Raw genomic sequence first — 14,227 nt, forward strand, 5'->3', positions numbered from 1 at the left:
CTTTGGTGCTCAGCCTTCTTTATGGTCCAACTCTCACATTCATTACATGACTACTGGAAAAACCACAGCTTTGACTGTACACACCTTTGTTGGCAAAGTGATGTCTCTGCTTTTCAATACACTATCTAGGTTTGTCATAGTTTTCCTTCCAAGGAGCAAGTGTCTTTTAGTTTCATGGCTGCAGTCACTGTCCACAGTGATTTTGGAGCCCAAGAAAATAAAGTCTCACTGTTTCCATTTATTCCCCATCTATTTGCCGTGAAATGATGGGACCAGATGCCACATTAATTGTGGTAGTAGTATTTCATTGTTTGGATAATCACTATATTGTTATCTGTTTTCTAGTTGATGGAAATTTGAGCTGTTTTCAAGTTTTTGACTGTTAATAGTTTTCAAAAATTCCTTACTATTAAAAAGCATTCTCACTACAATATTGTAATTAGCCTCCAATTAAAATAAATAAATTTATATAAAAAATAAAAAGCATTTTTACACAAGATTCAGAAAACACAATCAGTTTATAAAGTCTAGCAGGAGTGCCATCACTGGTAGTATTTTGGTGACTTTCTGGTCTCTTTTTTCCTATACATAGATTTTTCTTTTAAAATATAGTTGTGATCATGCTGCATTAGGAAAAAGCTACTCAAATGTACGTTTTTCTTGATAGCAAATTTTCATGTTAATGTATATATGTGTGTGTGTGTATATATATATATATATACACACACACACATATATAAAAGAGATTATATAGTTTGGAATTTCATTAGTAATAGTGGTATTCTAGATCACTAGTTATAAAGATTATGACAGTGTCCAGTCTAGGGAGCACTGTGAATTGAATGAATAGATAGATTCCTTTCTCATCAGTTCAGGCCCCATTTTTTTTAGTATAAAAGGAAAAGTATTGAGAAACTACCATTTCAAGAAACTGGCTCTGCCCCAGCATGAATATGCCATTCCAGAATTCATATGACAAGGTGATGTAGCTCTTTATGACCTGCTCTAAGACTTTCTCAGAGGCCTGGTGGAGGTTCACCTGAGTGTTTTCCTGTGGAGAAACAGCCTGCTGCTGTGATGTGAAAAGTGGAGGATGATGGGTTTTTGTAAGCTTTTAGCAAAAGCCAAATTTGAGATCAGGAAGTTAACTTGATGAAGAATGTCAAAAGAGCAGAGATAATATGGTAGGGTTATTTTGATGTCTCAGTGATGAAAATAGGGTTTTATATGAAAAGCTTTGAGGGGAGGAGTATATGAACTTGTATAGTTCACTGTCAACATTCTTCCATTGTGGGAGTGACTTTGCTTCCTGTCCAAAGGAATTTGAAGTAGTCAAGTTGTTGCTCTGTGTCATCATCTGCATATGGAAACTTTAAGGGAAGCACCAGACAGGTGATTTTTGTGTGGGTCTGTGCAAATCTAGTTTAAACATTCATTCTCTTCGTATGCTTATATTTTTAGTAATTTTTAAACTTCACTTTAAACTTTTTCATTTTTAAACTTCATCTTTGAGAAGTCCCTGGGTGTTTTCCTTAAGTAACTGCATTTTTCTGCTTATCAGGTGTTGTGATAATTATAGATCAAGAATATTGAGGGGGGAGGGAATCCTTGGATGCTGTGAACAGTGAGGGAGTCCTTGGATGCTGTGGACCATTGCTATGGTGGTTCTTTAGGAGAGTATACTGCTACTGCTACTGCTACTGCTAAGTCGCTTCAGTCGTGTCCAACTCTGTGCGACCCCATAGATGGCAGCCCACCAGGCTCCCCTGTCCCTGGGATTCTCCAGGCAAGAATACTGGAGAGGGCCGCCATCTCCTTCTCCAATGCCTGAAAGTGAAAAGTGAAAGCGAAGTTGCTCAGTCGTGTCCGACCCTAGCGACCCCATGGACTGCAGACTACCAGGCTCCTCCATCCATGGGATTTTCCAGGCAAGAGTACTGGAATGGGGTGCCATTGCCCTCTAGGAACTACTTTTTCTTTGCTTCTTGCAGTTGCCAGCAGGGATGAATCCAAATTGCTGCCACATGTTTCTACTGATTTTCTGTTGGGTTTCTGTCACTGCCGAGGGGACACAGAACCAGGAATGGCTGTCTTCTATAGGGGAGGTTGGCGACCCATGGTGTGCAGGTCAGAGATGACATGGGGGCTGATTTTGTTGGCAGTTGCTCATCTTTCTGCCACTTCGGAGAGCAGAGAGATACTGAAAAAGAAATACAACACCTGATTCCAGTCAGTGTGTGGTTAGCAGCCTTCCCATACCATCCAAAATGACTTTGGTTTCATAAAACCCTGTGGAATGGCAGGGATTCTAGGCCAGTTGGTCTTTTGCTTTTCTTCTCCAGGGTCTCTTGATTCCTCAGAAGTCTCTTTGGAAATGTAAAAAGCTTTCAGTTGACATGAAGATTCAATCTTTTTTTTTTTTTTTTGTAAATTCAACTGATATTTTTGAGAGGTGATAGCATTTATTTTTGAGGGTGATATATTTAAAATCTTTTTTTTTAATGGAAAATTTTTCTGGCAATAGTGTTAAAGTTTTGTAAGTAATATAACCTAACCAGATTGTAGTAAAAACATTTACTGTGGTAGCCTTTTCTGATTAAGAGGTTTTTTGATTTAAAGCAGTGTTTCTCATAGTGTCTAAATAGACTGCCATCATCAGGAACAAAAGGTGTGAAGATCCTGGTATAAAAGGCTCTTACCCATATTTCTTTGTTTTAAAATTCATCAATGACAGCAAAACCAGTCAGTCCTAAAGGAAATCAACCCTGAATATTCATTGGAAGGACTGATGCTGAAGCTAAAACTCTTTAATACTTTGGCCACCTGGTGTGAAGAGAATACTCATTGGAAAAGACCCTGATGCTGGGAAAGATTGAAGGCAGGAGGAGAAGAGGCTGGCAGAAGATGAGATGATTAGATAGCATCATCGGCTCAATTGACATGAGTTTGATAATACTTTAGGAGGTAGTGAAGGAGAAGGAAGCCTAGTGTGCTGCAGTCCGTGGGGTCGCAGAGTCCGACATGACTTGGCGACTAAACAACAATGACGACAGCAAATAGGGCCAAACTTGCCCGTTCCTCACTGCCCCAGCCATCCTTTCTCCATCAGACTGTAGGCTCTCTAGCCGTCTGTCTGAGGCTAGAGTAATTCTTATTTGTTTTTCTGTTTTTACAAATGAAATTTAAAAAATTTGAAATAAGTTACATAAAAATCAGGTCTTCCCCAGAACTGAGAGACACTGAGAGGGTAGCTTTTTAAAAATGCATGTCAGTGCTCATAGGCTTACAGTCTTGGTTAGGGGAGTGACACTGATCCACAGGCGAGTAGCAAACTATGAAAGACTGACAGAAGAGTTTGCCCCATGTCAATATTTGCTGTGTGTTGCCGGCAGAGTCGAGAACAATGTTAGGTGAGTTTCCCTTGTTCAGTAAATGTTTGTGTGCTTCTCAAATGTTGTGCTAGGCTTGGGGTAGCTGCACCAACCCTTCCTGGAATTTGGGTTGAGAAGCATTTGGAACTTTTTCTGGCTCTTTTGGGAAAGTTTGTAGAAGAGTGAAGTGATAGGTTAGTGGGTCCTGGAGTGGCATCAGGTAGGTGGGCCATGTTTGTTAATTTATTTTTAACTTTTTACTTTGAAATAATTATAGACTCACAAGTAGTTGAAAAAATAATGCAGAAAAGGACCCATGTACTCATAACCCAGCCTCTCCCAATGGTAACATCTTGATTGTGCCAAGTATTTTTCACATCCTTGTCAAAGTACTAGAAATGGGAAGATGTATTTTCTGCATATGCACTTTTAAGAAGTCTTTGTCTGTTAAGAAAATATAGATTAGAAGACACAAACATAAAGAAAACTTGGTATTCTTGGATGATTTTGAATTGATGGGATATATAGTAGGCAATCAGGGCTTCTCTGGTGGCCCAGATGGTAGTCTGCCAGCTGTGCAGTAGTCTTTGGTTCTGTCCCTGGGTTGGGAAGGTTGCCTGGAGAAGGGAATGGCTACTCCAGTATTCTTGCCTAAAGAGTCCCATGGCTAGAGGAGCCTGGAGGGCTGCAGTCCCTGGGGTTGCAAAGAGTTGGACACGATTGAGTGGCTAACACACACACACAGTAGGCAGTCAGTCTGTTTTTGATACAGTGATAATGGGATATAAATTGGAGGAAGCGGTTGGGGATTTGTTGGTTTGCGTGTGTGTCTGATACTAATTGGGTGTGTGACCATTAATAAATGCTGTAACTCTCATTTGTAAAATGAGAGAATTGGACCAGATTATTAGGATTTTTCTGCTCCAGTTTCTGTGCTCTTAGGATTGTGGTAGGGAAAAGGATTTTTGTATTGTAGAATGGCTCAGAGGAAGAAAGGACTGTGGGTCTAAGGTTGTCCGTGGTTTCTATTACTTAAATTTTGTTGATAAATGGAAAAAATAAAGAGGCAAAGTGGGAAAATTTTACTCTTTTGCTCAATTCAGTGACTGTTTTCTCAACTAAATTATGTACATTGTGATGCAAAGATGATGGCCTCTGCCCTCTTGGAGCTTTCAGTTCAATGGGGAAACAGGCCTGTAAATAAAGAATTAAGTGCTAAGGGAGACTGTAAGTGACAGAGAAGAAGGATCTGATGATTTAACCTGGTGCTTGCAAAAGGCTTTGAAGACAAGGTTTCAGGGTGTGGGTACTGGTTCATCCTCTTACCTCCATTCTCTTGAGCCTAAAGAGTTTTCATTTATAGTCATTGAAGATGCCAGTAGCAACCAGAGGTTCATCATAGATGTCTGTATTTGATACTGATAATCAGAGTTTCAATAGTAGTCCAGAACTGTTGAATTGTTTTGAGAACAGTTTACATACAGACAGTGGGTTTTGTTTTTTTTTTTTTTAATCAGTTGTTGTCGTTCCTTTGCTTTTTGTTTGCAAAAGATCTGTCTAGGGATAAAAACATAAGAGATTAATGGCCCGCTGGGGTGTGAAAACAAGTTTCTAGTGCTTTGATTTAGTTGTGGAAGAGATATTGGAAAGTGGCAGGGAGGGTCTAGGGGATGCTTGAAGAGCTTATGTGGGGAGTCTGTGCTCCTTTCTGTTTATGCCTACACAGGCTGGGCTTGGTTGCTAAGTTGTTCCTGACTCTTTGCAACTCCATGGACTGTAGCCCTCCAGGCTCCTCTGTCCATGACATTTCCCAGGCAAGAGTACTGGAGTGGCTGCCTTGAATGCTGCCAGGAGAGCAGTGTCGGAGCACAGAGAAACTTCAAAATGCAACCTGGTGTTCTCTGATGCTTTCATTGTTACTGTCATTTAAAATGACAATTTCATGTAGTACACTGCCAATGAATATTTTAAGATTTATGGGTCTAGATACTTGTGATCAGTTTTACGGGTTTTGCATTTCATACGGGATTTAAGACCCCAAGATGAGATGAAAATCAAAAATGCATTTCTGAATCTTTTAAGTTTTCTAATTTTTATCTGTTTTCAGAAGGTTTGTTTTGTGATAATGACATTCATTATCAAGTATTACAGTTCTTACAGTGTTATGTGTCTCTGAAAGACTTTGTGTTTGGTAGGCAGGCCCTGATGGGGAAGGAGTTCTGAAAACTGAGAAGACACTAAATTTGGAGTCAGGAGACATTTGGTTCTTCTATTATCAGTCATGTAATCTTGGGCAAGTCATTTCCTTACAGTGAGTTTTAGTTTACTCACTTGTAAGATGAGGGGATGGATGTATGTGACGTCTGAAAGTTCATCTCTCTGAGTCTGTGTGGTTGTTGGCCTTTAGATACTGTTTTATGAATTGTATTTAATATGTATTGGTCAGCTTTGCTCTTCTAAGATTTGATTTTTATTTCCTGCCTCAGACCTTCTGTTCTGTTCTTTGAACTCATTCTAATGGGTATCTAAAAGCAATGCTCAGTTGTTTCAGTCGTGTCTGACTCTTTGTGACCCTGTGCACTGCGGCCTTCTGGGCTCCTCTGTCCGTGGGATTCTCCAGGCAAGAAGGCTGGAATGAGTTGCCATTCCTCCAGGGGAGCTTCCCAACTCAGGGATCGAACCCAGGTCTCCTGCACTGCATTGCAGGCGGATACTTTACCCACTGAGCCACCTGGGAAGCCTCTATTTAGAAGCAGTGGACATTCTAAACTCTGAACACCTTGTTTGTTTAACTGGAGTGGATCTCTTCAAAATCAACCCAACTCTTCTGTTTTGTTTTTTATTCCCCTCAATTTTTTAACTGATAGGGCTCTTGTATTTGATTTGACATGAGTAAATTTAATTAGTATAAAATTATGTTATCTTTTCATTATACTTTCCATATAAACTTAATGGGAGAAGGTTCTGGATAGCAAAAAGTTATTTGAAATAAAGTGTGATAAAGCAAAAGCTCATTGATGGCATATACCTCCTGGGCTTGGGAGTGTTTGCTCACCTTTGGTTTGGGGTGGGTTGAGGCTTTTCTCTTTGGGGAGGATGTTTGAGCAGTCCTGCTAACCTTTTAAGTGCTCAGTGGGAATTTATCTTCTGTTTTCTAGGGTACCTATTATCATGCTATGGTAGGCTCTAATAATTGATCCTCCCTTTTGACTTGAGTAGATTACAAGTCTACTTGACTTTGCTGAGTAGAAAGTCATTTTTGAGATGTTCAAAATTTTACATCAAGGAGGATTTTAGGATTTTCATATTTTACAGCTGAGGGAATTGAGTGCTAGCATGCCCAGATGATTAGTGAAGTGGCAGACTAGATGCTACAGTAATTCAGCTTTATTGCTTTTTATTTTCTTCTTGGAATGGGCATGGGAAGTAACTTATTTTTCTGATACACACATACCTGTTAGTATATATATACACACATGCACACCGTTTAGCGTGTGTATATATATATGCACATATGCAATTAAATATTAATATGTATACACTGTGTATGTTTGCACATGTGTGCCATTAAATAGTATCTTATCGTTTAATTCAGCAGATTTTGTGGGGCTTCTGCTACATGCTAGTTCTAACCTTGGGTATATGGTGGTAGAGCTTAGTCTTTTGTAAAGACAGGCCATTAGAGTGCAGTATGATAATACGGGGAAAGATGAAGTAAAAGATTCCTCACCAAAGGCACATAGCCCAGTCTTGCAAAGAAGGAAATCTTATTGGAAGAAGAAATGTTTAACAGGAGGACAGGATTCTGAAGATGGTGTAGGCTGAGGAGCTGGTGGGGAGATGTGTGATGTAGGGTAGGGCCTGGAGGACTAGAAGAGCTTCCTAGGTGGAAGGAACAGCATATGTGAAGCCCCTAAGGTGAGAGAATGATCATATATAGGGTTTTACATCAGTTGAATAGTTTTCTTATATGTATGTAGTGGGTTAGACATAGAGCAACTAAACCAGTTCAGTGCAGTTAAGGGTGTGAATTCCATCCTAGTTTTGGCCAGCTGCTTGATTTCATGGCTACAAATAGCATCCTTAAACCTCTCTCCAGCCAAGTTGTTAGTATTTGTTAGTGTTAACGGGAACAAACAAGCTTGGATAGATGGTTTAGTTCAAATGCCTTAATGCTGTTGGGAAAATCCTGTGAACGGACCAATAATATCACTGAGATAAATAAAAGACTACATTTTTCTGTGTTAAACAGTTCATGGTCTTAACCAGGTTAAAAGATAAAAGTTTCATAAGAACTGGTGAAAGAAAAAGTGTGCTTGTTTATGGGTTATGAATGGTTGCTTTTGATGTCTCTTTAATATGTTTTAGTATTTTATATACTTCTGTGTGAGTATATATTATTTTAATAATAGAAAAAGAATAAATCCCTAGGAAAGTGTTTTAGTTAGCTATTCATGTAAAGCAGGAAATTTCACTAGTTTTTTCTTTAGAAACTTCTTACATGAAGTATAATTTCTTTGTATAAAACTGAGGAATGATTCTACAAATAATTATTTTTAAAAGTTGTTTTGAACTTTGATATTGAACAGAGCCATTAATATATGACATATATGTTATGTCATATAATATGTATTATGTCCTATATATGACATCAGATATATGGACATAATTTCTGACTTGAGTTTACAGAATATTTATTCACAGCCATGTCTCAAAGAAGTTGTATGTGTTGAAAGACTTTTGGATTTTGGGCTAAAGCTTACCATTTCCATTTTATATTCAGATTTCACCCAGGGAGAAGACAGGCAAAAACATTGTGATAAAAAAGTTAAGCACTTTTTTCCTCCTAGTAAATTGACCAGAAGTTTCACCATAATTTAAATGAACATGAAAAGAAATTCAACTTCAGTTCATTCATTCGTTCATTATTAGTCAACAAATATGTACTGAGGGCTTGTTTTGGGCCAGATACTTGGGCTGTATCAGTGAACTAAAGAGGCCAAAATTCTTGCCCTTGAGGAGCTTACATTTTAGTGATGTACTTTTTGAGTTATTAGTTATGAAACACTTCTTTTGAAATGTGTGGTGTTTAATTTCCATATGTCACATCTATTTGAAATGTATTTCTGTTAAAAATGTAATCAGTTAGGAATGATGGGAAAGCCCACCAAATTACTCTTTGCGGTATCCCTAAATGGTTTCTTAAACATTCTCATTATCCTGCAGAACCACTCTTTAAATTGTCCTTCCTTCAGTTTGAGCCTGTGAGTGGCATCAGGGGAGCTGAGTGATCATCTCTTCGAAGACAGGCTGATTGTGGTCTCTGCATTCCTAGTGCTTGACATATGTTAGTACATATTTTTGTTAAATTAATCTTAACTTCAAAAGTAAGCAAAATAAAGTACTTTATTTTAATAGAAATTAGTTTAGAACTATATTCCAGTCTCTAGAATAAGGAATGAATTTAGTGTATGGATTTTTTGAATGTACTGTTCTAGTAACATTGAAAGATACCACATTATAACTTCACTTGACACCCCCTTCCTCCACCCTCCCCCCATATTTCTTTTCATGTAGGAGGAGACCTTCCTTCAGTGAGGAAGTCTTGACTCTATATGTGTATGTAATTTTGGTGAGGCGGATATTCTTTTTCCCACCCAACATTCTATTGTAAACATTTTCAGATATGCAGAAAAATTGAAAGAAGGTAACAGGGAGTTTTTACCTTATCCATTCAGTAATTGTTGTTTTGGTAATTATTTTTTCCAAATTTGCAGAATACACATGTATATATAAATGACTTTGTTGAGCTGTTTAGAAGTTGCAGTCATCCTGGTGCTTTTTTTAACTTCAAATACGTGGACTTGCATCACCAACAGCATGCGCCGCCTTCTGTACAGCCATCATTCTCACTTTAGAAAATTAACAAAGATTCCTTCATACCTTAGCTTTTCTCCACTTGTCTTTAAAATGTCTGTATGCTTAGTTAGCTTAGTTTTTTCAAACCAGAATTCAGTCAGGGCCCACGCATTGTATTGGAAGATTCCTTCATACCTTAGCTTTTCTCCACTTGTCTTTAAAATGTCTGTATGCTTAGTTAGCTTAGTTTTTTCAAACCAGAATTCAGTCAGGGCCCACGCATTGTATTGGAAGATTCCTTCATACCTTAGCTTTTCTCCACTTGTCTTTAAAATGTCTGTATGCTTAGTTAGCTTAGTTTTTTCAAACCAGAATTCAGTCAGGGCCCACGCATTGTATTGGAAGATTCCTTCATACCTTAGCTTTTCTCCACTTGTCTTTAAAATGTCTGTATGCTTAGTTAGCTTAGTTTTTTCAAACCAGAATTCAGTCAGGGCCCACGCATTGTATTGGAAGATTCCTTCATACCTTAGCTTTTCTCCACTTGTCTTTAAAATGTCTGTATGCTTAGTTAGCTTAGTTTTTTCAAACCAGAATTTAGTCAGGGCCCACGCATTGTATTGGCTTCATTTGAATTTTGTCATGGAGTCATTTAAAAAAAAAAATTGTGATTTTTCCAAGGGCTGCACTTAATTATTGAAATACTAAAATTATTCCGTTTATAGTTGTGTCATTGTTTCCACTTTTTATGAACTTTTAATTGGTCTGTGTATATAATTTTCATTTGTCAGCAGTCTGTATTTTAATGAATTTCTCAGTGTTGCTTTCTGTAGATCTGATGGAATCATGCGTATTTGCAAGATTTGCAGTTTCACTCTGCACATGTCTTGCATTGGATTACATGTTGTTTGTCAGGTAACATCCTATGATGAGCACCAGCTTGACTTCAAAAGATGTGGGCGTTGTGCAGTTGTAAAACTTGCAGGGGTTTTTGGAGACCACTTTACTAAGAGATCAGCAGATGGTGAAGGTTTTGGCCTTGTCCACTTCTGTTTCCTTATGTGGTCTCTGAACTGAAGGAATGAGGACATGAGACCATTCTGTCAGTATATGTTACTGGGTGATTGACAGGAGAGTTGGCTCGTCAATGTTGTATTAGTTACTAGAGTATATAGAAGTATAGAATTTCTATTGATATTATGTAAAGATTGGCATTTGAGAAAAGATTTACTATTCAGGTGAGTCTAAGGTTAAATAGATTTGTAAATAAGATAGGTGATATAAATATTTAAGAAAGTTCACAGGTTTAGGTATATAAAGTTTTGGTTTTTAAACTTGGCACAGTTAAAGGAAATTGGTAGGAAGATTATCAGAGATGAATAAAAAATGAGGCTTTATTCATATACTAGTGGAACTAGGACCAAAGAAAATGCTGAGATTTCTTTTGACCATCATTCTGGTTTTTTATTGTATAATCACTCCAAACTTAATGGTGTGAAACAGTACTCATTTATTATTATTTCTGGTGATTGACAGTACTCAGCTAGGTGGTTCTTAACTAGATTTATGCAGCTGCTGCCAGATGGTAGCTGGAATCCTCTAGAAGATTCAGATGGCTGGGATGTGAAATGCTGATGTTTCTCAGGCATCTCTACCTTTGTGAGGTCTACCAGGTAGCGCAAAGTTTAACAGACATGTGTCCCAGAAGACAGAGAGCCAGGCTAGAATGCCCTTTCCTGACATAGCCTTAGCAGTCATGCAGTATTTCTTCAGCCCAGATGTTTGTTCAAGAAACAAATCATAAGGCCCATATTTGGGAGAAGGATTAGACTTCACCTCTTGATGGCATGAATACCAAAGAACTTACGGATTTTTTTTTAAAAGACTACCACAACCATTAAAAACAATGATAAACTAATAGTAAAGTGTAATTGTTCAGGAGGAGATTTGGGTACAATGGAGTTTTAGGAAAGATTGATACCATGTATTTGACAACAGAAACAGTGAAGATTTGATATTTATTGTGCTGGACATAATGCATTTTATGGCAGCAGTAACTACTAGTGCACATAATATTTCCAGACCGAAGTATTAAAGTAGACAGTTAAACAGCTCAATACCATAGACCTCGCTCCAGAAACATCCAAGTCAGAATCATTAGGGGAACCAAGGGAAATGTATTTCTTTGACCTCACTGAAAGTGAAAGTGAAAGTCGCTCAGTTGTGTCCAACTCTTTGTGACCCCAGTCCATGGAATTCTCTAGGCCAGAATACTGGTATTCCACTTAGAGTCAGGTGGTTTGTTTAGGAAATGTGAAACATTTGCTGTGTCCTGAGACTTAAAGATTGAAATGTGGGCCAGTGATAAGTTGTTTACTATGACTGCTCAAATGCAGTGGGTATTTCCTGTGAAACAGAAATTTCTTGGGACAGAAACTACTCAGCTTTACCATCCCTTTGATTAGTCAGCTTTAGGACTGAATGTTTTTCTATATCCAGAGGCACGTCTGTCTTGAAATGACTAGGTATTGCTGCAGAATCTATTTTAATTATCATTTATTTGCATACCTACTCCATACCAGGCCTTGTACTAGCTACCGCCTAGTTAGTGGCATTTAAAAGAAGCTTTACAGACAGTTCCAGAGGAGAGTTCTAAGTCTTTTGGGTAGGGTTATTGTTGGCATAAATGTAGGCTACCAGTAAGGTTAATATGAAGGTGACATCTATTTGCATGTAAAATTTGTAAGAAATAAATCTTGTTATTAGGTGTATTATTTGTGGTCAGTTTTAAAGTGATATTGGTCATGTATCATTTTACATGGTGTTTTGCAGTTTTTATTAAATGGAATATATGATGAAATTGCATCGTCTTTTGTGTGAATGTGAAAAAGAAAGACCCTGCATCTTATTTTTGTGCCTGCAGTAGCTTTTGTTGTTTTTTACTGTTTCTAGCCAGAAGAGGCTTTATTGTTGTCATTATAAAATGAAGATGTGGGGTGGACAGTTTCTAAGGGCCTTCCCAGGACTAAAAGCATGGAGGAGAGTGGGTGGAAGTTTTAGATGAGAAAGGTGGTAGGAAATGTCAGTGAAGTGTCAGTTTGAGTTGAATCATATTTTGGACTTCCTGCAAGCCATGATTAAAAAAAGCAGTGGCTAAAAAATTAATTTTTATCATGTTATATCAGAGAGAAACTTTTTCTTAATCATGCTCTGAGATACATTTTTACTGAATCTTTTTTACATTTAGGGCTACTAAAAACCTCAATGAACAGTGAATTTTATAGTCCACACAGCTTTATAACTAAAGTGAGCACTGGTAAAATCTGAAGTTATAATGAGAAGTCCTTGTTTTGTGGAGGCCCCGTTATGGGAATTGAGGATTGTAACTTTCTGGGTTAGAATTATGTAATGTTTAGAAGCTGATCTTGGACTTGGAAAATTATGCACTTTGTTCATTTTAAACATTTTTAGCATTGTTACTCCTTATCATGTGTGAAGCACTGCATTTTGGAAACATCATCTCGTTTAGCAGCTCTGAGATGTCGGCAGCCTGGCAGCGCTGTTGCAGAGGCAGTTTGCGCTGAAGGCATTTAAGCGTGGCTCTCAGGCTGCACAGCTGTGGGGTGGTAGGTCTCTGAGCACAGGCCCTTCCTTATTAAGGCCCATTAACAGAGTCTGCTGCAGAGGCTCATGGGTTATGTGATCTGAAGTTAACATTTGTAGATAAAATCAGTGTCATAGTAAAGGACTGTGCTCCAGCATTTGAAGGCAGTACATTAATGTTATCTTGTGCCTGCATGAATGCAGCTTTTTCATGGCTTTGAGATCTTGATCTGTTTGCAGAGGATGTAGGCTCTTCCTCCTGTGTCTTTTCTTCCCTCTGCCTGGGGTTTCATGGAGGAACGAGGGCCATCAAGTGACAGATCGTGTCCGTGTTCAGTTAAGTGTTGAAACTAGGACTGTTGTTCATTTCTGAAGCCAGTATGCTGGTTCCTGTTGAGTCAGCTTTTGTTCCTTTGTCCATCTGGACACACTAGGGTGTGAGATGGTGGACTGGGGACACATTAGAATCATTACCATAGTGACGGTAAATCGTTTCCATCCTTTGTGTGTTGTTTGGCTGAGAAGGGTTGTGAACAGTTAGTCTCTGCTTTTGTGTAATATGCTAGTATCTTTAGTCAATCTGTGTGATATCTGCAATGTACTAAATACCCAGATGTGCAAAAGCTAAGTCACAGATTTTTATCATTAAGGAGATTACTGTGTCATTAAAAAAATAGGAATGTAAAAAGTAGGACAGCAGTATTAGAGACAAAGCAATAAATGATTAATTGCTAAATTGAGTAGAACTGATAGGAAGTTCTGGAAAAGTCAAACAAAGTGTCCACTGGGCCATGGTATCTTAATTACTCTTTATGTAGCTGCTTGATATATAACTGGGTAAGACAGAGGTAATTCTAAATGTAATTTGGAAATGTTGAGATAACCAGGATTTTAATAGATGCTGTGGATTCACATGATTTTTGCAGTACAGTTAAGCTAAGAAGTACAGTTTCATCCCTGAGCTTCAGTTGGTCTAGTTGGTCTTTTGTATTAGTTACAAGATCTATTTCAGATGTCTTTCAGTGTTTTTTAACGGGGTACAGTGGTCGATATTTGGAGTCATTCTTTGCTGTCTTCGAAGTGGTGCACGTGTGCTCAGTTGCTCAGTTGTGTTAGACTTTTTGCCGATCCTGTGGACTTTGGCCCGCCAGGTTCCTCTGTTCATGGGATTTCCCAGCAAGAATACTGGAGTGGGTTGCCATTTCCTACTCGAGGGGATCTTCCTGACCAGGGATTGAACCTGTATCTCCTGCATTGCAGGCAGATTCTTTACCACTGAGCCACTGGGGAAGCCCTCTTCACAGTGGTACTGCCTACCAGTGGCTCTGGCGCCCCAAATTCCTTTTTCACCAGTTACCTAGCAGTTCCTTTTCTTTCCCAGCTCCTTTTCTTTC

The sequence above is a fragment of the Bison bison genome, unplaced genomic scaffold (genome assembly GCF_000754665.1).
Source record: "Bison bison bison isolate TAMUID 2011002044 unplaced genomic scaffold, Bison_UMD1.0 scf7180017864491, whole genome shotgun sequence".
In the NCBI taxonomy this organism is placed as follows: domain Eukaryota; kingdom Metazoa; phylum Chordata; class Mammalia; order Artiodactyla; family Bovidae; genus Bison; species Bison bison.